Source organism: Brachyhypopomus gauderio, chromosome 8 (assembly GCF_052324685.1).
Source record: "Brachyhypopomus gauderio isolate BG-103 chromosome 8, BGAUD_0.2, whole genome shotgun sequence".
In the NCBI taxonomy this organism is placed as follows: domain Eukaryota; kingdom Metazoa; phylum Chordata; class Actinopteri; order Gymnotiformes; family Hypopomidae; genus Brachyhypopomus; species Brachyhypopomus gauderio.
The window spans coordinates 26,154,552-26,182,083 of NC_135218.1; the positions used below are offsets into that span (position 1 = coordinate 26,154,552).

The following is a 27,532-nucleotide window of genomic DNA, read 5'->3' on the forward strand; positions in this document are numbered from 1 at the left end:
TGATAACAAACGGGATGGGGTATGTGCGTGTGTGTGTTTGCAGCTGGTACTCCCAGGACTTGCGTAGACCTTTAAATAACACATGGGAGAGTGTCACAGAAAAAACACAGAATGCCACCAGAATCCCTCTAGAATCCCTCTACAATCTCTCTAGAATCGCTAATTCTACCACAACACCAACACAGATCTGTGTGACATTCTTTCTCACCACATTGGGGAAAATAATAGTGAGGGTGAACAGGGAACAGAGAGAGAGAGCAAGGCAAGAGAAAAAGGAGAGAGAAAGAGAGAGAGAGACACACAGAGAGAGAGAAAGAGAGAGAGAGAGAAACACAGAGAGGGAGAGACACATAGAGAGAGAAAGAGAGAGAGAGAGAGACACAGAGAGAGAGGGAGAGACACAGAGAAGGAGAAAGGGAGAGAGAGAGACACAGATATGGAGAGAGGGAGACACAGAGAGGGAGAGAGGAATAGGGGTTCTAACAGTCACTCATATGGTGCACAGATTGCTGTGTTTGTGAAAAGAGGAGAAGAGGTCTTGGCTTGGGGCCCTTCTGACCATAAAAACCAGCAAGGCAACCCACTGCCTTATGGAACACCCTCTTAGAAACCACATGACTGGGTGACTGGGCCTGTTACCCCCGGGGTGGTCTACACGATGAGGTGAGGGGTAAGAGAGTGATAACGGAGAAAGGGGGAAGCCTGAGGTGGGGTGGTGTTGGAGGGGCAGAAGGGGTGAAAACTGTAGACAGGCTGGAGTCAGCGATGTGTGAGATCCACCCCTCTACCCAAAACCCTGCAGCTGGAAGAGTCGTGTTGGGTACGACGTCGGTGTGAGAATGACACACGATGTGGAGATGGTACCGATGTGGAGATGGTACCGATGTGGAGATGGTGTCAATGTGGAGATGGTACCGATGTGGAGATGGTACCGATGTGGAGATGGTACCGATGTGGAGATGGTGTCAATGTGGAGATGGTACCGATGTGGTACCGAGATGGTGTCACGTTCCTCCACCCACTGAATCAGAACGTCCACCTGGTTCCGCACCGCGTCCCGGAAAAGCTCTACTTCACCACCAGGTCTCCGGAACGTTCCTCCATCTTAGTGCTGTGGGGTTTTATCTTGCACAGAACTGCACCACAGGACAGGACAGTTCTTCCTGTTTTTCTTTTGCTTATTGCAGCACAAAAATTCAGGAAATATGTCATCAGATGAATAAATATTTGTAAGGGATTAGATTTGCCCTTTCTGGAAATTTAATTAACTCTTCAAGTGAAAAAAAAAAAGAAAAGTAGTAAAAAATCAATTAACCAGCTGTTCTAGCAAGAGTGTTTATCAGGTTGCTAGAGGACTTTGGTAGTTATGACAGGGTTGCCAACTCTCACGCAATGAGCGTAAGACACACGCGTTCGACTGTATTCACATGCCATACATCCGATCACACGCTATACATCCGATTTCTCACGCTGAAAAAAATCTAGTTTATTTATGTCTGATCTACATCCATGATTCAATGAGGAACTAGTTCGCCAACCACTGGCGATCGATTGATCGTGATATAATACTTAATGTGTCCATTTTACAATCTGGGCCAACATTCGACACACACAAGTTACACAGGCCTAATAAGTGGGAACAAAAATACACATTTTTTATAATAAATAATATTTATATATTATATTTATTTATATTAAATTATTTTCGTTATCATTAAAGTCAGTGTTTCCAGTAATTCAATTTTCCATGAAGTAAAACTAACAGTACTTTTACTTGAGTAAAATTGTTGAATTGAGAAAAATAGTTGAATCTACCCACCTCTGGTTATGAGCCAGTCTCACTCACTCACATATGCACACACACACACACACACTCTCACATACACATGCACAACAGCATTATCTTATGTTTCAGGTGCAAGATGGTGGTATGATCGTCTACATTACTGTCTACATTACAGCATTTTATCCTTTTTTCCCCTTTCTGGTAAGACATACGTGAATGTTTGTGTTTCATTTTGACTGTAACCTCCCCCACACTTGGGCAAGGAGAACACCATAAACAATTGTTCAGTTTAAGCCCCAAACCCTGCCCCCCCTCCAATATCCACACCCCCTCTCTCCTCCCCTACACGCTCTGTGTCAGCAAGTCTGGAATGATACTGTGGGCCCTTTAGCTCTTGGTCTAAATCCTCCAGCCACTAGAAGGAGAAAATCCATTATGTCCATGAAACTGGGGAACGTAGCGTCATTAAACCGGTGTGCTTGAGGGGGAGGGGCCACACGCTTAGCAACAACAGGTCAAATGGAGAGAGAGAGAGAGAGAGAGAGAGAGAGAGAGAGAGAGAGAGAGAGAGAGAGAGAAAGAGAACGGACAGGACAGGACAGTCTCTCTTTCTGTATTCAAGCAAACAAGTCATTTCATTTATTTACGATCCCATGTTGCCTTAAGCACTCTAGTAAACATCTTGGGAATTTCTAGAAGTATTTTGCTCCGTATTTATATTTAGTGCTGACACTGAGAGGCAGGGCTGAACAGTATATTATTTTTGAATTGTTATCGCAAGACAGCCTTTTGCTGTAGTGCTAGAGAAGGCTGTGATATGAAGTTTAACAAACGACACGTCGTTCTGTGTGTTGAACATCCTCGCCTCCGTCACACGGTAATCTCCTGTAGACAGCAGCCCTCAGTAATCCTGGTTCAAATAATGCAGGCTAATCTTTAACCATCACATTAATGGGGTTCACTAGAGTGTGTACTGTAGTGCGGAGAGCAGCAACACAAGTGCGGTATTTCTGTCCATACAGTGAAGTGCTGCCAGCAGCTCTTCCTCAGGGTTGTGGACTGAGTGAGTGTGCACACGCATCCTTGAGCCTGCTGCAAGCTGTCAAAATGGCAGAAGGTTTTACCCACACAAGATTACAGTAGTAAGTCATTCGCAAGTAACAATTTTGTGGAAGGGTATTTCTATTCGTGATGTTCACAGATTCTCATACTTAAAATGTCAGACAAGCAATCACTCTCTCTCTCTCTCTCTCTCTCTCTCTCTCTCTCTCTCTCTCTCTCTCTCTCTCTCTCACACACACACACACACACACACACACACTGGTAGACTCGGGTATGTGTTTTCCCGGACACACAGTGCTCGCACCTTCACACCCAGATCATATTGTGACAGGGATGTACAGCCGGCAGTTCCACCAGGTTTCATCTCATCCACACTACAAGTTTACATAAGACACAGTCAACAAATGTCCAAAAGCTGTAGGTCTCCGAGACCTTTAGAGGCTCCGGTGCTTCGGGCGAAAAAGGGTTTCAGAAAAGTTACGTCACCGTTCTCATTACTACCATCTCCATCTGCTCAGGTTGCTGAAAACTTCAGCTCCAGAACTCCATGACTGATGGCTGGGTCTCCTGGCAGGCTCTGAGGACACAGGAGAGAAGAACATCTCAGTACATGGAAAGAGAAGGTGCAGGCGCCCGTCTCGCCCTGAAGACTCGCCCCCGGGGTGCACCGTGACTTCGCTTCACTGTTAATTGGTCACGAGCCGTGATGCGTTAAACATCCGATTGGCCTTCCTCTGCTGATCGTTTTCTGTAAGCACAAAGCTAGTTGAACATGATGGTTCTCGCTGAAGGTTTTTGGAATTCATTACCATCTAGCACACGCAGAAAGTTGGCAACTTTCTGAAACTTTGTTACCATGATAAACCTGTCACAGGCAGCTAGCTATGTGCCTAGCTAAACGATAGCTAGCTAGCTTTCTAAGACATCGAAATTTAGATCACTGGTATTAATTCATTCTCTCATTTTATTAATTTCTGATCAGAACAGGTTGTTGAGTTAAAGTGAAATGAAGGTTATTTGAACAGTGATTAAAACTGTGTTAAAGTATCCTCTGTCAATCACATTCATGAAACTACCGGCTCAAATATTTAAATCAAATTTTATATAACAATGCCCCGAACTTCCACAATGGCACACAGAATGTGAAAACATAATTGTGCATCAGCAGTCTGGATTATAAGATCATTGATAGAGGTCCTGAAAATTATTTTGGGGGATACTCTTGGACCTCCTAAAAAAAATCCAGAAAACACTATATTTGGGTCTCAATGATCTATCCAATCCTGTCTGAACTGTTTTTGCCTCAGAGTTGTTGAATACAGAATTACCCTAAAGCCATGGTGTCATATTCAAACTCGGAAGGGTTAAATTGAAGTGGATTTGGTAATTAAATTATAGGGTTAACCAGTTAAATTTTAGACAACCCTAAACTCTGCAGTGCTCAGTCGCAGCAGAATTAGAGTTTAGCACACGCACCACAGAGACGTGATTACCAGCTCCGCTCCTTCATACCACGCTGTAGTGTTTCGTCTGTCCCTACACATCTGATTTAACCCAACAGCTAACCGTCTGGCCTTTACATGCTTCAAATGGCTGAACCTGGACAGAGAACTCTTAACGCCGCCATCTGCAGCACGGATCTACTCTAATGTGCCTCCTCACAGGACCTAGTAGAGGACAGGCTGTAATCAACATTCAGTAGGTCGAATGGTTTAGAGAGTGAATGAGACATGGGCTGCTTCTTCAGGAACAAGCCTGCAGTCTACCGTGTATATATGATAGACATCCATGGACCATGTTAATAACCTGAAGATGTGTACTGTGTTTATTCCGCCTTTTTGCTGGAAACAGGACACACAATGTTTCCTATGATGGCCCTTAATAGGGTGTATTTTTCATAACCACCCCCTTCCCATTAGAAAGTCAATTGGTAGTTATATATGCAGACAAGCAGCAGGGACTCGGGCAGAGTGACCCCTGCGCTTGACCCCTCAACGCTTTGAACTTCCCACAGCCGCCTCGCGCCGGGACGGCCGGCTTTGATGCCTCGATCCAGCCGTCGCAACCGAGCCCGTGTCTCATTTTAAGAATGTAAATAATACAAGGCATTTTTTTGTGAAAAATTCATTGGATGCTTCAGTATGCCACATAATTATTTAGAAAGCGTATGTAAATACGTGCTGTGATCACAGTGGAATGTCTGCGATTTCCTCCGAGAGGCCCTAACTGGTCATTTGGTGCACAGATAGCACCAGTCTGCTCAGTGTGGACAACTATAGAAATGGTCTGGTGTCTGCTTGTGAACCGTGAAGAGAAAACACAGCTTCAAAGTGCATAGCTGTGGTCTGCCTCAGCACCAGACAGGACATATAGCTCTGAAACTAATGGGAATTAACCGACAACAGGGGCCAGAGCACCCCAGAGCACTCCAGAACACCCCAGAGCACTCCAGTTTACTACCGCAGAGAGAGCGTAATTAGCACACGTATCGTCCGTCATCCTAAGGAGCAATGCTATGTGGCTGGAGTTTTAAACAACTGCCCTGTTTTGCCTGATCTGGATTTCGTAGATTAGGCTTGTTTGCATTTGGCAGCAGTGAACATCACGGCCCTTTTTGAGCGGGGAGGCTGTTTTTTATTTTAATATGTGGTTCTAGAATGTACTAGACAACTATTGTTAGAACTGACTAGGCGCCATTGTTACATGATAAATAAACATCGCTCTTACTTATGTGACATTCCAATCATGCCGGCTTGACCACACTCTTATGATATACTGTATGCACTGTTATATTTGACAGAGATGATTGTTACCATGAGGCCCTGGCATAGAATAAATACCGTGATGTCTTCGAGTTGGTCTTGTCTCGTGGGGATAAGAATCTCCTATAAACTGAGATTCAAAGTCCCAACAAACCAAGCATGGCCATTGGCTGTTAGATGCCACATTCTCACTCTGGCTCGTAGAGGAACTCTGCGCGACTTTCACCGAGACTTTTTTTTTTCAGGACACGATTACCAATCCAGGCAAGTGGAAGGACAACTACCTGCTGAGGAAAAGTATTTCTTTTCCGCTCCTGAAGTATTTCCTCGACTACCATCTTCCCTGCGGCGAGCTGCCCACTCTGTGCTTCACTTCCTGGTTATGTCACATCCTGGTCCCTGGGGTTTTGAGATACGCTGTATCTTTCTGTCTGGAGAAACTGAGCCAAGAAGCCTAACCACTACATTTTTGCTGCTGGAGAACTGCTGAAGAACTTGGAGGGGATTTTTTTTTTTCCTGGACCGTCACATGTTCATTACCCCTGGAGTTGTGAAGTGGGGGGGCTGAGTGACAGCGCTGGGATCACCTGCAATCACACCACCGCGTTGACCACAATCAGCACCTGGAACGGGTGGTAATGGACCCAAAGACAAACTGTGAAATTATGGACTCGCACAATACTCGCGTCTTACTGGGGTGTCGTGTGGAAGAGAAAGAATAAGAACAAAGAGTAACGGAGAGAAGACACGTGTCGCCGAGGTGGAGGTGACGCTGCGAGCCCGACCAAGGTGTTCTCCACAGCGTCTCACGCCACGGCTGCCCGAGTCAACAGGCGTCGCTGTGAAGTGAGATTCATTTCTCAAATATCACTTTAATTCACGGCTGTATCTAATTAGTCACCCCGTCACACAATAGGAGAAGAGAGGGAGAGAGAGAGAGAGAGAGAGAGAGAGCGGTGGCAGGGAGTGTTGGGAGAGCTGGAGAGATGAGAAATGAAAGCCACTCGTGTGTCCTGCATTGCCATGTATTCTGAATACAAATCAGAGAGGAGGACGCCTTCGCTGGGCAGCGTGGCTCATTCCCAACGGAGCGGAGCACAAGCAGAGGTCCCCACGGATGAAAGGGCAGCGCCACGCACGCCCAATATCTGCTAACACCACATTTGCAAGTCTTCAAGACCAGAGAGATGGCGGCTCTGGAAGGAGAGAGGGAGTATTAGAGAGAGGGAGTATTAGAGAGAGGGAGTATTAGAGAGAGGGAGTATTAGAGAGAGGGCAGCGAGGAGAGGAAGAGCTGTGTGTGTGTGTGTGTGTATGGTGAGAAAAAAGGGAGAGAAAAACAGAGCCAGAGAAAGTGTGTGTGTGTGTGTGTGTGGGTGTGTGTGTGTGTGTGGGGGGGGTGTTAGGGGTGGTGGAGAGCTGCTCTGTTTGAGGAGAAAAAAACGTATTCCTTTGCGAAAGCTCAGCATGAGCTTCTTTGTAGTGCCTGTGCTGATGGAAGGCGAGCTGAGGCCTGGATTAGGGCCTTTTCATCATGGAGTCCCATCTGGTATCAAGACTGTGTTTGTTAGAGCTTCGTTTCTTTAATGTCTCGGTTTGGATTTCACGACAATTTATTCGTATTACAGCTGTGTGGAAAATACACCCCCCCCCCCCACCCCCCCGACACAAATGTGTGCTTTCTCTCCCTCACTCACACACACACACACACACACACACACACACAGAGTGACAAAACCACAGAGTGGTATCAGAGAAAGCACGAGGTGAGGCAGTGGTTTGAACCAGAGCTCATTTCCAGCTCAAAAGAGGCAACTGTAATTAAACACAATAAGGAAGGAAACATCATTCATTCATGATCTACTGCACATCTTCTCTTTTTATGTCCATCTTCCAAATATTTGATACTTCTACACCAGCACACACATACACACACACACACACACACACACACACTGACCTCACACCACCATCACCGCCTGCTTTTAAACACACCGCACACTCCCCATCCATCATTTTCTCAGAGGTCCATCTGTCCTGGGTCAGATATGGTGGCGTGCCTCATGGTTAACACATGAGTCCAATGTTGCTTTACTCTGGCCAGAACCAACCAGAGGCTCAGAGAGTAGGTGACTGCTGCACATGTCAATGATTAATTCGGTCTCTCCATCCCTCATTACTGGGACACTGACACTGACCATTAGCAGGTCCTGCTAATTATTAGGTCCTCCACTACTAACAATCATGTTAAGCCCATCTCTCCATTAAGACGGATACTTAACAGAGAAGTTGCAAGTTATTTTACTTCACTGAATATTTAAATATTATGCAGAAATTTGCATAATTAATTAAAAGAAGATGTGTGAATTATTTTTAAATAAGCAGCTGTTAAGGTTGGTATCTGTGAACATGTCCGAGTGTCACACGCAGAGGTATGGATGTCATCCATCGTACTTTAACGTACCCTGAATGTATCTAGTGGGTGGAACCACGAGGAAGACGAGCAACGAAGGACAAACTCTGGCTCTCATGCTGGTTTCTTCACCCAAAGGATTTCATCTCTATCCAAGAGATTTGATTATTCTTGGAATATTTTCAGGACGGCTCATATAAATGTGTCATTTAATGCCATACGTGACAGCCGATCCTCAAATGACCTCAAATGACCTCGGTGTGTTGTTTTTTTTCCGCTATTTCGGGTCACGTACTGTTTGGATCTCATGACCAGAATCCAACAACACTGGATTACCCAATCAGCGTTTATGTGACGCATTTTGGCAGATTGTGATTGGTTGTCCATGGCTCCCCTGTTAAGTTAACATGGAGTCATGGGTAATAATGGGTATAAACCAGCCCTTAGGTTTCACTATTGTTACAAACCCCTCAAGCTCGGTCTAGGGGGGGGGGGAAAGGAGTATGTAACAAGTGGAGATGGCAATCAGGTGGAAATGGATGAAGATGAAACTGAGATGTAGAAGACAAGACTACAACAAAATTCCCAAGGTCAATATCTGTTTACTATGGGGTATAGATCATATATATGTATATAATTATAATAACATGAGGAAAAACAAATAAGACTGGACCCTGGACGACACCAAATCAAAGAACACAACAAAACAAACACACCTTAAGCTAGAAACAACAAGAACTACCTCTCTAACCCAAGGAAAAACAAAACACAACTATCCTTATCTACCTATTCTAATAATTAAAACATACAAAGTGGGTGTCCGCCCCTTACCTACTGAATCTAAACAAGATAAGGCCTACGTGATGGATATGTAGGAGCGCGCTCTACCTTACTTGTCCAGCCCCAAAAACAACCAAACATAATCCCACAGAAACATCTATTACAAGGCTCATAGCTCAACCCTTACTCCAGGTTGTTTAGAGCAAACAATTTCAGGCTCAAGCAGCATGGCCCAAGCTGCTCTTCCTCTGTGGTCTACCTCAGGTCTTCTCTCTCTCTCTCTCTCCCCCTAGTGGCGTCTTAAAAAGGCCAGGCTCCGCCCACAGTCCATCTCCTGAAAAACAAAACCCTGGCAAATGTGCACATGCACGTAACATGCCCACCCAAAAAAAAAACACAAAAATAGGCAGTTCATTGCATATTTTTATGTCCATTCAAATTCTAGAAAGGGCATCAGCCATTACATTGTCCAATCCTTTTTTATGGTGTATTTCAAGATTGAAGTCCTGTAAAAACAAAAACCATCTCATGAGTCTTTGGTTGTGGTTATACATTCTGGACAAAAACACAAGTGGATTGTGGTCAGTATAAACTACAACTGGTAAGGAACTAGAACCAACATAAACCTCAAAAAACTTCAAGGCTAAAAGCATAGCTAATGCTTCCTTCTCAATTGTAGAGTAGTTTAACTGATGCTTATTAAACTTCCTAGAAAAGAAACACACAGGGTGATCAATGTGCTGTTCATCTTCCTGTAAGAGGACTGCTCCAGCACCTACCTTGCTTGCATCAACCTCCAACTTAAATGACTTCGTAAAGTTGGGTGCAGCCAGTACTGGAGCCGAACATAACAGAGCTTTAACGTTGTCAAATGCTGTTTGACATTCCAAAGTCCACTGATACTTAATGGAAGGACTTAACAGTGTCGTTAAAGGAGCAGCTACAGAGGAGAAATTGCAACAAAACCCTCGATAATAACCTACCATTCCCAGGAAACGTCTCAATTCACGTCTGGTGGTTGGAGCAGGAAAGTTTACAACTGCACTGACCTTCTCATTTAACACACGAACCTTTCCTTGTCCGACTTGCTTTCCCAAATAGGTCACTGTAGCATGAGAGAACTCACATTTAGCCAAATTCAAGGTCAGGTTTGCATCTGCTAAACAGGTGAAAACCGTCCGTAACGACTCCAAATGACTACTCCAGTCCTGGGAATACACAACAATGTCGTCAAGATAAGCAGTACAGTTTGGCACATTGGAAAAGATGGTATTTACCAGTCTTTGAAAAGTAGCTGGAGCATTTCTAAGGCCAAACGCCATTACTGTGTATTGGAGGAAAGCATCAGGGGTGACAAAAGCGGATAGCTCAGCAGCTCTAGGAGTTAGAGGAACTTGCCAGTAGCCTTTTAAAAGATCTAATTTAGACACAAAACGTGCTGAACCGACATTGTCAATGCAATCATCAATGCGTGGAAGAGGATATGAATCTGGTACCGTGATGGCATTTAATCGACGGTAATCTGTGCACAGCCTATAAGTGCCATCTGGCTTTGGTACCAACAAGCATGGTGAACTCCATGGGCTTTTACTAGGTACTGCTAAACCATGTTTCAGCAAGTATTCTACCTCTCTTTTCATAATCTCCCGCTTTTGAGCATTCACACGGTATGCATGCTGTTTCAAAGGCTTCTCAGTAGATACCTTGATATCATGTTGAAGAACAAAAGTTTGCTTAGGTACATCACCAATTATAGTTGGAAACTCTCGAATCAGAGCTATAATGTTTGCACATTGTACTTTAGGTAAGTGTTTAACTAGGGAAGACTGTTCACAGTCTAACTGTGCTAACACTTCAGAATTCGACAGACGGGCTTCTAACTGGGAAGCAGAGCGCACAAACTCTTCTTTTTCAGGTTTATTGTCCACCACCGAAGTTAAAGCTACAGGTACCTCCACACCTTCCGGAGTTTTTCCACAAGTAGGCAACCGTCCGTAGTAAGGCTTGATCATGTTCACATGACAAATCCTGTATTTACGTCTACGGTCAGGTGTTTGTATCCGATAGTTAAGATCACTCACCCTCTTTTCAATCACATATGGTCCTGCAAAACTGGATGACATAGATGAGGTAGGAGAAGGTAAAAGCAATAAAACTTTATCCCCAGGATTAAAATGTCGAACCACAGCCATTTTATCGAAACAACGTTTCATTTTGGCTTGGGACTTGCTCATCACTTCTTTTGCCAGATCACATGCACGATGCCAACGTTCACGAAATGAACTGGTAAAATCTAAAACATGCTTACCCATAGGAGCTTGTTCTGATCGAAACATCTCTTTCAGCACTTTCATTGGACCGCGTACAGAATGCCCAAAAACTAATTCTACAGGAGAAAAACCCAATGACTCATGCTTAGCCTCTCGTGCAGCAAAAAGAACAAAAGGTACACCTTCATCCCAGTCCCGTCCACTGTCCAAACAATACTTCCTCAACATACTCTTTAATGTCTGATGGAAACGTTCCAAAGCCCCTTGTGACTCTGGGTGGTATGGACTAGACATTTCATGTTTGATCCCCAACATGTTGGAGACCTGAGCAAAGAGTTTTGATGTAAAGTTTGATCCTTGGTCTGTTTGTACAACCTTAGGCAGACCAAATGTAGTAAAAAATTTAAGTAGGGCCTTAACAATGACCTGACTAGTTATCTTCCTTAAAGGAATAGCTTCAGGAAAGCGTGTGACTGCACACATGATTGTTAAGAGAAACTGATTTCCCATTTTCGTTTTGGGCAATGGCCCAACACAATCTATCAAAACCCTCTCAAATGGTTCACCTGTTACTGGAATCGGCTGTAAAGGGGCTGGAGGAACAGGCTGATTTGGTTTTCCTATCCTTTGACAGATATCACATGAACGACAAAAGTTTACAACATCGGTACGCAAACCAGGCCAAAAGAAATGTTGTAGAATCCTTGCATACGTCTTAGTAATTCCCAAATGTCCAGACCAAGGATGATCATGAGCAACACTCAAGACCAATGAATGGAAACCAGATGGTACTACAATCTGAAACACAGCATTTGCACAGCTGGCGATTGAGGTCCATTTTCGCATCAACAGGCCATCCTCCAAAAAGAATGCAACCTGTTTATCTTTCAGCTCATCAAGGCCACACACAGACTGAAAACACTTGTTTAAACTGGCATCTTGCTTCTGAGCAGAAACCAAGTCCTCTCTGGTAAAATTACCTTGACTTTCAACTAACTTGTACAACTCATTTCCCTCTTCTACAGTGGGCAGTTTTGGAGAAGACACCACTGGGACTTCTGCTAGAAAGGTATCCGATAAGCCAATTGGCTCATCATCACTTCTAGCCAACCTTTGGGACCTAGTTACGGCACAAGCAGGAAATATACTGCTTTCAGTGACACCCTGTGCTTCTGGCTGTCCTGAAACTACCAACACAGGAATAACTCTTCCTCCGGCCAAATCATTTCCCAAAATCACATCGACGCCCTTTACAGGCAATTCATGTCGAACACCGATCTTGATATCACCGCATACCAGATCTGACTGTAAAGATATATTATACAAGGGTACTTGTACATAGCTCATCTCAATCCCTTGGCAAAGTGCATAAGAACCACTAAAAGACTTTTCAGTTAGGGACAACACACCTTCTCGGATAAAAGACTGTGCTGCACCAGTGTCACGTAACATGACAACAGGGTGAACTACATTAGAGCCCAACACAGATACTGATCCCTTTTGAATAAAAGGATGGAAACATTCATCAGGTGAGCTTACAGAATGAACAGAACTATTCTGAACCAACCCTACTGTCTTTACTTGTCCATTATTTGGTTTACGTTGTTTTTCCTGTCTCTCTTGCTTTCGTTTAAGACTAAAACAGTCAGCAGCTTTATGACCCAAATTGTGGCAATAATAACACTCCAGCTGCTCAGATCTCTCCTTTTCTCTACTATAACGTGTAGGGGACCTGTGAACATGCTTTTGCATACTGGCTGGCTGAACCACAAAGTTGCTCTTATGGGTTAAAACAAACTCGTCTGCTAGAACAGCAGCTTGAGACAAAGTACTCACCTTGCTCTCATTTAAATATACAGCAATTCGATCTGGCAGACACTTCTTAAAATCCTCCAACAACATGAGTTCCCTCAACGACTCCAGATCAGAAACCTTGTGAGCAGCAACCCACTTATCAAATAGAAGAGCCTTTTCCCTCGCAAACTCCACATAAGTGAGTTCAGATGACTTCTTGAATCCTCTGAACTTCTGCCTGTATGCTTCAGGGACTAATTCGTAAGCACGTAAAATTGCGGTTTTCACGGCTTCATACTCCATACTGTCGGACAATGACAATGATGAGCACACCTCTTGAGCCTTTCCAGTCAACTTACATTGCAACAGCAATGTCCAAAACTCCTTAGGCCACTTTAAAGAAAGAGCAATACGCTCAAAAATACTGAAGTAGGTGTCCACCTCAGACTCACGGAATGGAGGAACAAGGGCAATGTGCTTAGTGATAGAAAAAGACGGTAATGATGGTTCGTTAACAACTGCTGCCTCAGCACCAGAGCCAACAGCAGGAAACTGAGAAAATGTAGATGGCTCAAACCCAGTAGGACGAGCTGGAAAAACATCCGACCGGTTACCAGTCCTTGGATATTCATTCATTCTCAGTTCCAACTCACGCAGTCGAATTTCTCTCTCTAGTTCAATTTCCATCCGACGAGACACTATCTTGTATTCAAACTCTGCTTTTCTTTGCTCTGCCCGTGCCTCTCGTTCCATTTCTACTCGAGCGAGCCGCACCTTTAAAAGAGATTTCTCTCTAGACCCAGATGACAAAGAAAGAGGCTCAAACCTAGGCAATGTTGCCTGCACTTTAGGAGATGCACAGACAGCCTCCCTTTCAGACACAACTGGAGTATGCATGTCTCCCTCATGCTCCTTGACTGCGTCACCAACAGTAGCTGTAAGTGTTTCCAGGTCAGATTGCCTGAAAGTACCCAACTCAATCAATTTGTCAAGCACAAGTTGCCGTATCACAGCTTTCCTTAACTGTCTAGTAGCCACAACCTCAAGATGCTCACAAATGCTCAGCAAGTCCACCTTACGAAAGGTTTCTAATTGCACCAAACTGGGGTTACTCAAAAATGCCTGTACATCAAAATGAGCCATGATGAAAAAAAACTACATCACAAACAGCATCCACTTACTGCCATCAACCAACAATGGGACCAATAAAAGATCCCGGACGAGCCCCCATATGTTACAAACCCCTCAAGCTCGGTCTAGGGGGGGGGGGAAAGGAGTATGTAACAAGTGGAGATGGCAATCAGGTGGAAATGGATGAAGATGAAACTGAGATGTAGAAGACAAGACTACAACAAAATTCCCAAGGTCAATATCTGTTTACTATGGGGTATAGATCATATATATGTATATAATTATAATAACATGAGGAAAAACAAATAAGACTGGACCCTGGACGACACCAAATCAAAGAACACAACAAAACAAACACACCTTAAGCTAGAAACAACAAGAACTACCTCTCTAACCCAAGGAAAAACAAAACACAACTATCCTTATCTACCTATTCTAATAATTAAAACATACAAAGTGGGTGTCCGCCCCTTACCTACTGAATCTAAACAAGATAAGGCCTACGTGATGGATATGTAGGAGCGCGCTCTACCTTACTTGTCCAGCCCCAAAAACAACCAAACAACATAATCCCACAGAAACATCTATTACAAGGCTCATAGCTCAACCCTTACTCCAGGTTGTTTAGAGCAAACAATTTCAGGCTCAAGCAGCATGGCCCAAGCTGCTCTTCCTCTGTGGTCTACCTCAGGTCTTCTCTCTCTCTCTCTCCCCCTAGTGGCGTCTTAAAAAGGCCAGGCTCCGCCCACAGTCCATCTCCTGAAAAACAAAACCCTGGCAAATGTGCACATGCACGTAACAACTATGTGTAAAAAAAGATATCAATGTCATGGCAGAAGGAGGGTTTGGGTCAGTCCTGCAGAGCCACTGCACGGTACTAGTTTCGAGTGATTAGCTGTAGTAACCTGATTTGTAATTTGTTTGGATATTGTTTAAAACATCTAACATCAAAAACTGGTTTTCGAGGTATGAAATGTTGCTGAGATTTGTTTAGGTGCCTCAAAACAAGGTGTTTGACTGATGCTTCCAGCTCTCTGGGGTGTTGAAGTAATCCAGCATTAACGATCTCGTCATCTCTAATGTACACTGTGCTGTTAAATTGATGTTAATTTGACCCTCTTCATTTAACAGCATACACACATGACACATCACTTGCCAGAACGGCTAATTCTAGGATTAGAATGGAGATGCATGAGTGACTATAACATCGCTAAGAATGCCGGCTGAGTTTGGCTGAGTCTTCCTTTTGAAGATGAGCTAAGCCAGTGAGATCGACAGCCAGAGAACTGTTTCTCCAGCATCTGACACTAATGCACAGTAAATGAGAAGACCGTTCAAGGGAAGCATTCTGGTTATTGTCACAAATGATTCACATTTGTGCTGCACACAGAGGAAGATGGGTGTTACATCTGTGTTGTCTTATTACGAAACTTGAGGTGTTTTAAATGTACATTTTTAACTTTTTCACTTATACAAGTTGTATACTGTTGAGTCACGCTTATGTCCTTGTTTCATGTTAGCTTTAGTTTTTAACACATTAGATATACGTGGCTTGAAAAGTTTTTTACATTAATTATGTGCACGGATGATGCAGACACGTTGCAAATAGCTCCCTAATTGCCTTGGTATGATATTACTGTCACATCCATTTTCATAGTTTTGTCAATATTAGGAACAGGCAATGCTTTTCTGTCCCAGTGTTGCAAATCGAGAGGAAATTTGTGTTGCCCGTGATAAGAGCGGCTTATGAAGTGTTCATTAGTTTCCCGACAGTAGAGCGATGGTATAATTTCGCCATTTACACCATGCCTCATATGTCTGGATCGCTCTTGGGTTTGGCAGCAGGGTGAAAGACAGGGACAACCCTCGGTGAAAGACAGGGACAACCCTCGGTGAAAGACAAGGACAGCCCTCGGTGAAGGACAGGGACAACCCTCGGTGAAGGACAAGGACAGCCCTCGGTGAAGGACAGGGACAGCCCTCGGTGAAGGACAAGGACAGCCCTCGGTGAAGGACAGGGACAGCCCTCAGTGAAAGACAGGGACAGCCCTCGGTGAAGGACAGAGACAGCCCTCGGTGAAAGACAAGGACAGCCCTCGGTGAAGGACAGGGACAGCCCTCGGTGAAGGACAAGGACAGCCCTCTGTGAAAGACAGGGACAACCCTCGGTGAAAGACAGGGACAGCCCTCGATGAAAGACAGGGACAACCCTCGGTGAAGGACAGGGACAGCCCTCGGTGAAGGACAAGGACAGCCCTCCCGTTCGAGATGTTCTTCTGCAGCCGCCGGTTGATTGGTGTCTCTGCAATGTCTCCGTTGTCTCCAGAAGCCGACCATAAACCCTAACACGCCATTTACTAACTGAAGAAGGAACATATTGGAGTAAAACTGTATTATTGATGTTGCCTTGTGCACATTGTAAAACCTATTTAAGGCCTTTCAAATTAATTATTGAAAATGTTGGACTCATTTCAGTTGCCCTAAGATAAATTATTTGAGCATGTTGCTTTAATTGGTGTAAATTACTAATTAAATGTGTAAAAGGGCAAAATAAGTCAAGAGAACACTTGATTAAACTCAACACAAGTTCTTGATTAAACTCAATGCAAATCCCTTAAGTAAACTCAACTTAGCTTTACTTCAAAAGAGATTTTAAAAGCTGCAAAAGTGAAGATTGAACAAGACCGTGGTTACCATGTGAAAATGGACCAAGACGCATGCTTTTTTCTGCTTTAGTGAGCTATGCGAATAACGGATTCAACCTTTGTGAAGAAAAATAACAAACCTATTAGCTACGTTTGTGCTCCAGAGATAAGGCAGCTATTCCATATCTCTGTAATTCCTATGAACCCTTTCAGCTTTTAGTCATGCAGAAAATGTCCTTTAGTGAAACAGATGGATTTTTTACTGGCGGTGAAGATACAGAGATGCGTGTGGAGGTGTGGGCAGGGTAATGGGCACTGGAGCAGAACATTGCCCTGGGTTACGTCTTCATTTGGTGGGCAAAGATGGCAGACCTTGACTGGACTCTGTGGAAGACGGGATGAGGACACAGAGTGCCACAGGGAAGCGATTAAAGATGGACGGAGATTTTAAAAAGGATGAACAAAGCCTCATCTCCCTTCACCTGTCAGACACTCAGGACAACTACCAGAAGATCAAGTCAGGTTGGCGGTCTCTTATCCACAGTTCGGTATGTCCAAACGTTTACTCTGGAGCCATGCAGGCGGCCCTCCTCTCCTCTAGTATCCAGGATCTGAGCTAACATTGGGCGCTGACAGGAACTCCCTGGACAAACGGGTTTATGCAAAACATCAATTACACGAAGACTCAGCACAATCCCAGTGACAGATGAAAAGCAGCACCTCACGGAGGCCTGACACCGGCCTACCTGCATCCAATTTACGAGCGAGACGCCTCACTCTGCTCTCACAAACACCGGCGTAACAAAGATGACAAGTTATCGCCAAGAGTAAGAATCCTCTAGCAGTGCTTGATGCGAAGAACAACAGTTACCATCATTGTTTTCCAACTTTCTTTTCCCTTGCCAAGACAAGAGGTGAAAAAAAAAATACTGGAGATGCACTTGGAGGAAGCATACTGGTTGAACTGGGACAGATACAGGACAGTGTCCTGCAGTAGAAGCGCTCTTCCAGAACCGATGCGAGCGTGGTTTTCCGAGCGCCGGGCGGTCCTGTCAGACCTATGCCGAAGGAAACCAACGCATGCGACCACAGACAGTGTGACATGCACGAAGCAGAAAGTTGCTTAAACATGTCAGCGTCTCCTCCATGCTGTCTGAGAGTTTGCCATCCTGTCTTCATACAGAGGGAGTTTGGTGTAGGGTGTTGTTTTGCCTCAGTAGAGCTGTGTGTGTGTGTGCGTGTGTCTATATATAGACACACATATATGTGTGTGTGTGTGTGTGTGTGTGTATGTGTGTGTCTATATATATATATATATATATATATATATATATATATATATATATATATATATATATATATATGTGTGTGTGTGTGTGTGTGTGTGTGTGTATATATATATAGTATATATGTGTGTGTGTGTGTGTGTGTGTGTGTGTGTATATATATATAGTATATATGTGTGTGTCTGTGTGTGCGCGTGCGCAGGTGTGTATATGTGTGTATATATACACCTGCATGCACACACACACACACATGTATGTATGTATGCATGTATGTATGTATGTGTGTGTGTGTGTGTGTGTGTGTGTGTGTGTGTGTGTGTGTGTTGTAAACATTCCCCTCTCATCTTTCCCTTCAAGCTCAGGTCTTCTACCAGAGACCCAGAAGCCTGAGGGCCCTGTGCAGTATCTTGGTTTCCAGGGCTGCTCTCTGCTTTCTGGATGGAGATCTCAGATGTTCCTGTGATCTGTTGGAGTTGTTGTGCCATTTTGGGGGTTTCAAGAAAATGCTTCTTTCATATCTGCAGTGTTTTATGTTGTGAAAGGGGAGGGCCAGCAAAGGGAAGCGCTTTAAATACACCACTGAGAATCTGCCAAGCTGCATGTGCATGTGTGGTCAAGGGAAGACTGTAAATAACTGAATAAAGCCCCAGTAAGGCATGGCAGAGGGTGCGTTTGTCATGGTGGTCACCCTGAAGCTACAGTCATCATATGGCACATATTGCCAGAAATGCATCAGGAACGTGATCACGTCTTTAGCTTGCGGGTGCATTAGAGCTGACTTCAGACACAAACGCTCCTTTTACTGGGATGAGAGCCTTTTTTTTTTCTGCGTGTGTTGTATACCAGATGTAAGTTCAGAGATTTTATTTTCTATACAAAGCAGCTGACAGTGTAACATTGGTGGTCCCTTGTATTTCACCAAGTGTTCAAAATGCCCACAGTGCTATCTTATAATTATATATGCAGTTCTTTCGTGTGTGTTTTTGCCCACACACTTTCTTCCATTTTCGATCTATACACATCCAACTATGACATTCTACTGTCAGTCCATGACAGTCATTGTAACTTCTGTAAGTCCATAGTGTGGCAATCACCATCCCATAATAGCAGTAGCTCCAGGGCGATTGTCTAATCCTGTCTCAATCACACTGTCTCAGTGGTCACACCATCTCAATCTGCACTGGGTGATGAGACAACTGGACCAGACAAGGGATAATACCCAGAAATTGGATAAGCAGACTGGTGAAACAGCCAACACAGTGTTCTGTCTAAGTCATGCAATTCCGTTGTTGAAATTCCCAGACCCTGAACAGCCTGATAATTGCTTGTCCTGTGACTTTTCTGATAGACTTGACCTTCAGATATACAGAACATGGCTCCTGTTTTCAGGGAGCCTTGCTATCACAAGACAGATAGAAGTCGGCACATAGACAGATAGAAATTTGCTCCAATCAAACACCATAAGCACATTTCATCTTAAACACATCTTCAGTTACTCCTTCATTTAAAAAATCTTTTTTTGTGGATTAAAGCTGCTTGGTTTTCAAATGCACACACTGCTGCCATGTTGTGCTCGACTGACTGACTGAATGTCTGGGCTGATTAAACACCATTTTGAGATAATCAAAATATAATCAAATTATTTGAGATACATTTTTCTTGTAAACATTTTTGCTTTTTTGATTGCCTGTGGGCATTTATTTAGTTGCTACTTTTTTATTTAAAATAAGAGCTCTGCAGACAAAATGCGGATCTACTTACAACGAGGACAATAGCAGTGTTACAATAATGTTCATTTAATGTTAGCAGTTTTATATAATTTGTTCTTATTAAATTGGTGTAGTATATAAGATGCAACAATTACACAATGTGGTATATATTATTAATTGGCAGGCCTGCACTCCAAATATTGACGACAGCACCAGCCAATGATAAAGCCATGTCGATATTGATTGCCTCTCTCAAATGTCGAATGTGTGCTAGACGTATTCTTTGCTTCAAAGTAACGATTGTGGTGTAGATATGCACAACCTGAACTCTACTGTAGCATAATGAGCTTTGTAGGTAATAAAATGTACAGTAATATGATGGTATTTTATGAGTACTATGAGTAATATAGTGGTATTTTATGACTAATATAAGTAATATAATGGTATTTCGTGTTTTTATTTTTATTTTATATTTATTTTAAGTCCAGGTTCTTCTAGTCAAATGTTTCTCTAGAACTGCAGGATTTTGTGAGTTCAGACCATCATCAGAATTCCTACTGATCCTTTTTTTTAAATAATATATGTATTTATGCAATTATGCAATTCGTATTTATATGTTATGTTTTAGCACATTGTGAATCTCCAAATCTAAAAGAATGATGGGTGAGTTTCTCACTAAACCTGACCCTCAGTCAATAGTGTGAACTGTGTGGCTTTCAACACAGGGCCAGTACCCAACAACTAATCTGCCTAACATCCAGCCCAGAAGCAATAAAACTTTTTCACAGGCTGACAATCCCTATTTCAGCCCTGTGTTTGAAGAGTCAAACACATCCACCATCATGGGTCAGTCTCCCCACTGGTCTCCCACTGAGAGACCATGATGGCGGAGCTTTGGGGAACAGAAAATGGGGGGTAAGAAATGCAGAAGAGACGTACTGAAAATGAATGAAGATTTTTAATCGTCTTATGAGAGGCCCTGTATTGGCTTCCCCATAGATTTTGCTGGTGGGCAGCTGTGTGAGTAAAGCGCTCTGTTGGAGAGGGTAGAACCATGCGGCTACCTGCGGTGCTGGATAAAAAAATTAAAAAAAACCCCAAACCACAGGGTCCCCCTGTGAAGCGTCCGCGTAAAGCTATGGTAGCTCTAGATGTCTGAGGGCATTTCACCCCAGCTACCTCTAATCCAGCCCCACAACGGAAGTAAAGAAAAGGTTCTTTCACTATTTGTTCCACTATTTGGCATATAAATGCCAAAGTTTTCACTTCTCCCACTTTTTATACATATAATTGTAGTTTTTGTGTCTTAACTTGTTCGGCACTGTAATTAGCTCTCTCAGTGTGACCAGCATATGCAGTGAGCTAGCAGATTTCATGGATTTATAGATGTAGCATTTAACACAGTATGGGTTTTCAAACAGCATCACTATAACCACCTGCAGGAGTTGTCCCTAATTTCTAAAAAAGTTCACCTTACGAAGAACACAACCACGACTAGGACCTCACCACCAAAAAAACAGCTAGCAATTCCTGTGTTTTTGAGTCATGGATTTAAATGCTCTGACACATTAGCCACGAACAATAACGAAAGGCTGTGGAGATGCCACAGATAATCAATGACATTGTGAAGAGTCAATGTGACGACCCCCTACCTGGCCTGTCCCACTTCCTCCACGCCGGTTCTGTTCAGAGTCGGGTCACGATGGCCCATTTACTTAGTCGGTCCAGCAGCAGACGACGTTCCGTAGGTGGTCTTGGACCAGAACGTCGTCCTTGGCATTGTGTTGCTGGAAAAGGTGTGTCCTCTCACGATCGTATTGCAGTTTGAGCCCCCGTCATCCGATTGGACAGCGAAGAGCAAGACTTCAGCAGAACATCCCTGTCGTCATGACAACTTGACAATATCCCAGCCATCCGAATGGAGGCAAAAAAAAGATGACTGACTTTTTAGACCAAATAACAGAAGACTGCGGGCTGTACTTTTCACATGCTTGTTAGCTCGTCCTGCGATTTCTTCTTCTCTCCAGTTCTATGATAAATTAACTCGTAGACGGAGTTAGCGCAGAGTAGCGCGGGGACCTTTGCTAAGGACTGTTAGCCATCTGCTGTGTCCAGCTTATTCGCTCCAGTTCATCTCATCACAGGATGAAAAATCAGCTTAAAATGACGCATATCGTGACAGTTAATGTTTTATTCACACATCACAGAAATGAAGCGAGGGGGGGGGGGTGGACAAACTGAAAGCTAAATTTGTAACAGCGGAAGCAGCTCTACCTGTAATCCTGTTCCTCGTGAAAGACATGCATATCAGGGATTGTGAGCGCTTAACTGTGTTGGCTAAGTTGGCTGTACTGCAGAGGATCCCGTCTGAAGACCAAACTCAGCAGTTTGGACCAGACTAGCGTCGGTCTCGTCGCGCTAATGTCCGCGTCAGCCCTCAGCCATCTGAATGCGATTTTCGCCTTCGCTCAAAACTTTGCTGTTCGGTGCATCATCCTCAAAGCCCCATGCAGTCCTTTTCCCTTTCAGCCTCATTTTCCCCCCAACAAAGCAACAGTCGAAATGGAGCGGCTACAGAAAAACATGAAAAAGTGAAGCGAAGGTTGCGTGCCTGGTGGTGGTTGTGGGGGGGGGGGGGGGGGGGGGGGGGGGGGGGGGGTGTGATACGGGGTGGATGTGGGTGGGGGGGGCGTGGGAGAAACAGAGGAGACCGAAAAAAAAAGAGGTGGAAGGAGTAGCCATCGAGCTCCAGCATTATCTGGGTGTCAGCCGCACTCACCCGCCGTGAACAGATGTACGCTTCCACACAGAGAACCCTGCTGTGTGTTGAGCTGGCCCCATGGTGAGCGCTAGCGTGTTAGCAGAGGCGGTTCCCATGCTCCGTACCGTCAGACTCTCGACGCTCTGACCCTGGCGGCTGCTGTCCTCCACGCACCCCCCCCCCACCCGACCGACTCCCTCCGAGCCCCCCCTTCACATTGGGCCTCAAAGCAGACTGGGATGCAGGGCCTGGACCCTTCCCCTTTGATGCTAATCCTAGAGCATTGTACTGCCCTGGCACCCTACCTGGCCCTGCAGGGGGACCGCGGGGCGTCTGTAAGGCGTCTGTGGGGCGGGCGGTGATAGCAGGTGATGAATGTGGTGGTGGTGGTGGTGGGTGTATGGAGGGGAGGAGGGAGGAGGTGGGCTGAAGTGCCCTATGATGCCTGCAAAGCACCCGATGTGATAGTAGAGGCTGGAAGAGTTCCCCGTGGGTAGAAGCTGCGTATTGACGAATTGAGCAATGGGGGGAGGGTGGCGGTTGGGGAGGGGGTTGATTCTCCCTCGCTTTATGTTGAGATGTGATGTGCATAGATGATTGAAGAACGTGTGAACACTTTGAAATGACCCTAAATGTGCTTAATTATTCAAAAAACAGAAGGATATGAAGAATATTGAAACCTAAATGCAGAATCTCTGGAAGGATCCAATGAGAGTTGTTAAGGATGCTGCCTGGACTGCCTGATCTTAAAGTGTTAGCTTCCTTTTCCCAAACCTGCTGTTCTTCTGTTACTGCACAATCTGGACAATCTCATTATCCAGATGTACTTCTAAGATTAGAGCACATTCACATAAACCAAAATTACTGGAATCGCCTATTCACTGATAAATAAGCAAATTACAGAAGAAACACAGCAAGTGACATACTGAATTATCACTGCTTTAGATGTTTCTTGCTAAGTGTACTGTTCAGACCCCTGTGTCACATAGGCACTTTTGAGTGACGTTTGATGTTTGACAAGATCAGAAGGCTCAGTTTAAAATATCTTGGCAGAATTTATTTAGTTTCCCACCACGTCTCCCTATCCTCCACAGAAAAGGAGAGTGTTTAAAGGTTTCCTGCGTACTCAGTATGGAATCCCTGCATTTGCCTCTAGGGCGATGCAAAATAAGACTTCAAAGCAAACCGAAATAGTCCTGACACACTCATTCCTCAAGTTACACAGCCTAAAGTGGGATGGAACCGCTCTGCAGCCTACCTTTAGCCAATCAGGAGCCTGAAATGTGTTGATGGCACCAGTCAGAGGCGTGGCTGATGGCGACAAAACCAATCAGCACTCAGTGAAGTAGGGAATACATTTGGGGACATGGAGTGGAGGGTGTTATCGTGTACAGTCTTCCTAATGCCAAAAGTGTTGTAATGCGGGTGAAACGGAAAACCTTTTGGGAGACACCTAAATTTGGAACGGTGATGCTTCAGTTGCTGACAAACATGTTGTCATGGCGTAGCTGATGAACAACAAGTGCTCTTGGAAGATGGGTATAAATTCTGTTCTGGATCAGGAATGTAGTGTTTTCTGCCTGGAATTGCTAGCTGCCTCACTGTTGTTTTAGGACAAATACTTGCTAATAAAAGTGTGTGTTTGTGTCTCCATGTTTGGGTGTGTGTGTGTGTGGAGGGGGGCATGTTTCTCCCTCAAATCCACTGTAAATGTAAATATCGACATGAGAGCACGTTGGTGGGAATTTCAGGCAACGTGGGAGTGCGTGTGGATAAATGTGTGTGTTTGAATTAGAACTCAGATACTTCAGCAGGCATTTCATCCTGTACACTGAGAGATGGAAAAACTGGCATATCAGTAACGATTTCCTCTCCAGGACAACTGAGTTTTCAGATTACCTCACAAGCACATTTATCACATGTTCAGGTTTGATAAATGTTACATAATTGTGTAACTTCATTTGACACATTATTAAAGGGAGGAACCAGATGTGTGTGCAGTCCTGTAAAGCAATGATGAACATGTTCTTGTGATGCTGCTCAGAAGAGGTAGCTGGAACTTTTTGGCTGCCTTTAGCTGACACTCGGCCCTCTGGTGAAGCACCTTCACTCTCTGGTGAAGGACACAAATATGGATGATCAACTATTAACATCTTAGTCAATGTAGAAGCTGTGTGGAATGGATTGCAATAAAGTCATTTTACTACTCAGCTAAGGTTGAAATTACTAAGTTAAACAATATTTAGGATTTAATTTTTACATTTTTTGTCTTAAACATGGTTTGGAGTTGCGTATTATATTGGAAGAGATGGACTAATGCTATAAACATCTGAAGAAAAGTTTGTTCTGATGAGGTCGGTCTTCGGACATTTGCAGTGGAACTATGGGCCACAATCATTTGTTGGTTGTACGGAAAATTAAGTCTGGGTTGAGAAAGTTCAAAACACGATGATTTTGCAATAATGAATAAAAAAAAAAAACGTGAGGATGTTTGCAATTCTGTTTGGCTGTGTAAGAAATCTGAAAACAATTTGCCCGCAGATCGAACAAATAACCCTCAAACGCTTATATGGCAGAAGTGTTCCTACTTCTCTTTCTCTGGATGTGTGTTTACTGTCAGAATTTCCTGTGTTGTCAGTTTCATCTTGGAGCAGTATGTGTATAACTGACAAAAACTCTTATTCAAACATTTCTCACAAGAAACCGGCTGGCAACCTGCCCCTCCTCCCCTCCCCCTAAACAACAGCCGCTGTGAAGTTCTGATGTGACCGTTTGTGTCTTGGTGCAGTTACACTGGAACGCCATCCTCCACCTTCCAATCTCATTTGGCTGGTGATGTGGGGAGTGGAGGGAGGTGGAAATAAAACACAGCTGCCCTTTCTTTCATTTGCTGTCCTCATGACTTATTTCCATCAGTATTTTGGCCTCCCCCCCCATCAGAGCTAACGTTGGGGTTGGATAGGTGATGTATACAGTAGTCGTGCCACTGATAGTCAAATCTGCCATAGCGTCACTTTAATAAGTGTCATCTGTCACTTTAGTGAGTGTCCATCAAGATATTTGATACTTAATACGCTAAAACCACAGTCATGGCTGTGCCTCCAGCCCACTGTCTTCATGAAATACAGTGGGCGTTAAAGTGAAAATATGAATATCAGTTTTCTTAGGACACAGGAAAGCCAGTTAGGTTTTTAGACCAATCCATAACGCTCTGAAATATGCTACGAAATTTTACGTTATGAATGCGTGTGGTGCAGATACACCTGCGTTAGCACTCTTAACAAGGGGCCCATTGTGTTTGGACAACGAGCAAATCACTCACCTCAATGTATCTTAAAATGATCTCACCATGAAGACGGCTGGCTCTGCTCCTCTGAGTGGCCTCTGATTGGTTGCATTGTGACCAATACAGCGCTCCCTATATGTAGCTGAACGACGTTAAAATGAGTCATGGCTTTGGCCGGCCTACTCGGTTTGTGACGTCTCCGTTGTTGGGCTTTGGTTTGGGACGTCTCTGTTGTTGGGTTTGGTGGTACCGCCACAGGCAAGAAACACAGGCAACTACGGCGACCCGGTTGTGACGAAAACCCACAGATTGTTGTTTTCTACAGGCAAACAACGTTGGTTTATGGAACACTTCCTTTTCTTGCCTATTTATTGTAATTGTTTACTCTATCTTATCTACCTCGGTTTTTATCTTCGAGGGTTCTGCCCTTTCCTCTCGTCTGAGGAAACAGGAATCAGCAACGATCGGCAGGGAATCAAGCCGGAGTTGAGGAAGCTGTGTGGAATGGTGGAAAGGGCGTCATTGAGACGCACGTGTCAGTCGGACGGCTTTGATGCGGTCTGCACCTTGCAGTCACTTACTGTAACTTAAGGCCTTGGGTGAGTCAACCTCCAACAGTGGCACTGCCAGGAAGGCCGGACCTCCTCCCATTATGTTCTGAATCACGTCAGACGGCCTCATCCCCTCCAGGACTCCTCAATGACAGATTTTCCCTGTCATGACTGAATATCTCAGCTGGTCAGGGAACGCACAGCAGGAGTGTATACGAAACCGCTGTGTTTAAGAGAAAAAACAAAACCATCTCATGCCATTGTGGCCTAGTAGAAAATAACACAATGTGTCTTTTTGCATAGATACTGATGTAATGTGTGGTTCATTGCTGTTTGTGGCTTTGAATTCTGAAGGATTTATGGATGTTTGATTAATTAAATGTGACTGTGGAGTCATGCTTCATCCTTCTCCACCTCTCCTCCCAGTACCTCAGAAGACCACGGCATATTTGGGAGAATAGTGTTGTAGCACCAACAGCTATGCTGTCCTGTTGCCAGGACCACTTAGATGAGCGGCGTTCTGGGCACTGCACATGTTGCTTATTTGTAACACGAGATTTGACTCCCCTCTCGTTCTGACTGCCGTGAAGCTCATCAACAACCTGTCGCCTTCCAGAAATCCAGCCCTCCCAGCGTCCGAGGGAAACCATCAAGAAACCCCTGCAGCAACCCCGTGCTAACTCCTGCCATGTCCTGTCTTTAGAATAATAATCCTGTGTTTTATTCTGTAATCTGAACAGTCTAAGATGATCACGTCAATCACAGAGACTCATTGCGTATTTCATTGTGTCTCTGCTGTGTTTAGAGAGGTCTGTGCCTGCCTCACTGCTGGTGAACAACTGCAGGAAGGCAAACACAACCTGTCCATGGAAATCGTGGGCTGTATTCTAATTGTGTATCTACGAGATGTTTTATTTAAACCAATGGTTGTTGTGGGTGTTGGGTGCACCAGTTGGTGCAGGAGGTTTTAAGAGCAACAGTTCTCTTACCGTCACATAAATAAGGTGAGCAGGGACCAAAATTATGCAAAGCAGGAGCAGCTATGATTCGATATCCATCTTGGTTGTCAACGACGATGAAGCCGTGGTGTCAGAAGGGTACCGCGTGCAGTCAAAACTCTGCTGTGTTTCAAACGACGTCTTTTCACTTTGGAAACACACATGCTCTGACATCCGTGACTCATTGGTGGGATAATATCATTCATATTGTCAAGAGTTCCTGCTACTGAAGGGAAGACATCAACTGAGCAGGTGTCTTGTCAATCACAAGCTAGTGTTTTGAAGACTTCGCTTTCAT

General features: G+C 44.3%; 1 long non-coding RNA gene across 1 annotated transcript in view; it reads right to left on the bottom strand.

Moving 5' to 3' along the window:
- The window catches only part of LOC143521099 (uncharacterized), a 24,835-nt gene extending 2,595 nt beyond the window's left edge, over nucleotides 1–22,240 (bottom strand). Inside the window, exons 1-2 of the long non-coding RNA XR_013132645.1 lie at nucleotides 21,291–22,240; nucleotides 3,335–3,425 (exon numbers count right to left, since the gene is read on the bottom strand). This is a non-coding gene — a long non-coding RNA (uncharacterized LOC143521099). The remainder of the gene's footprint in view (nucleotides 1–3,334; nucleotides 3,426–21,290) is intronic.
- Nucleotides 22,241–27,532: the final 5,292 nt, after the last annotated feature.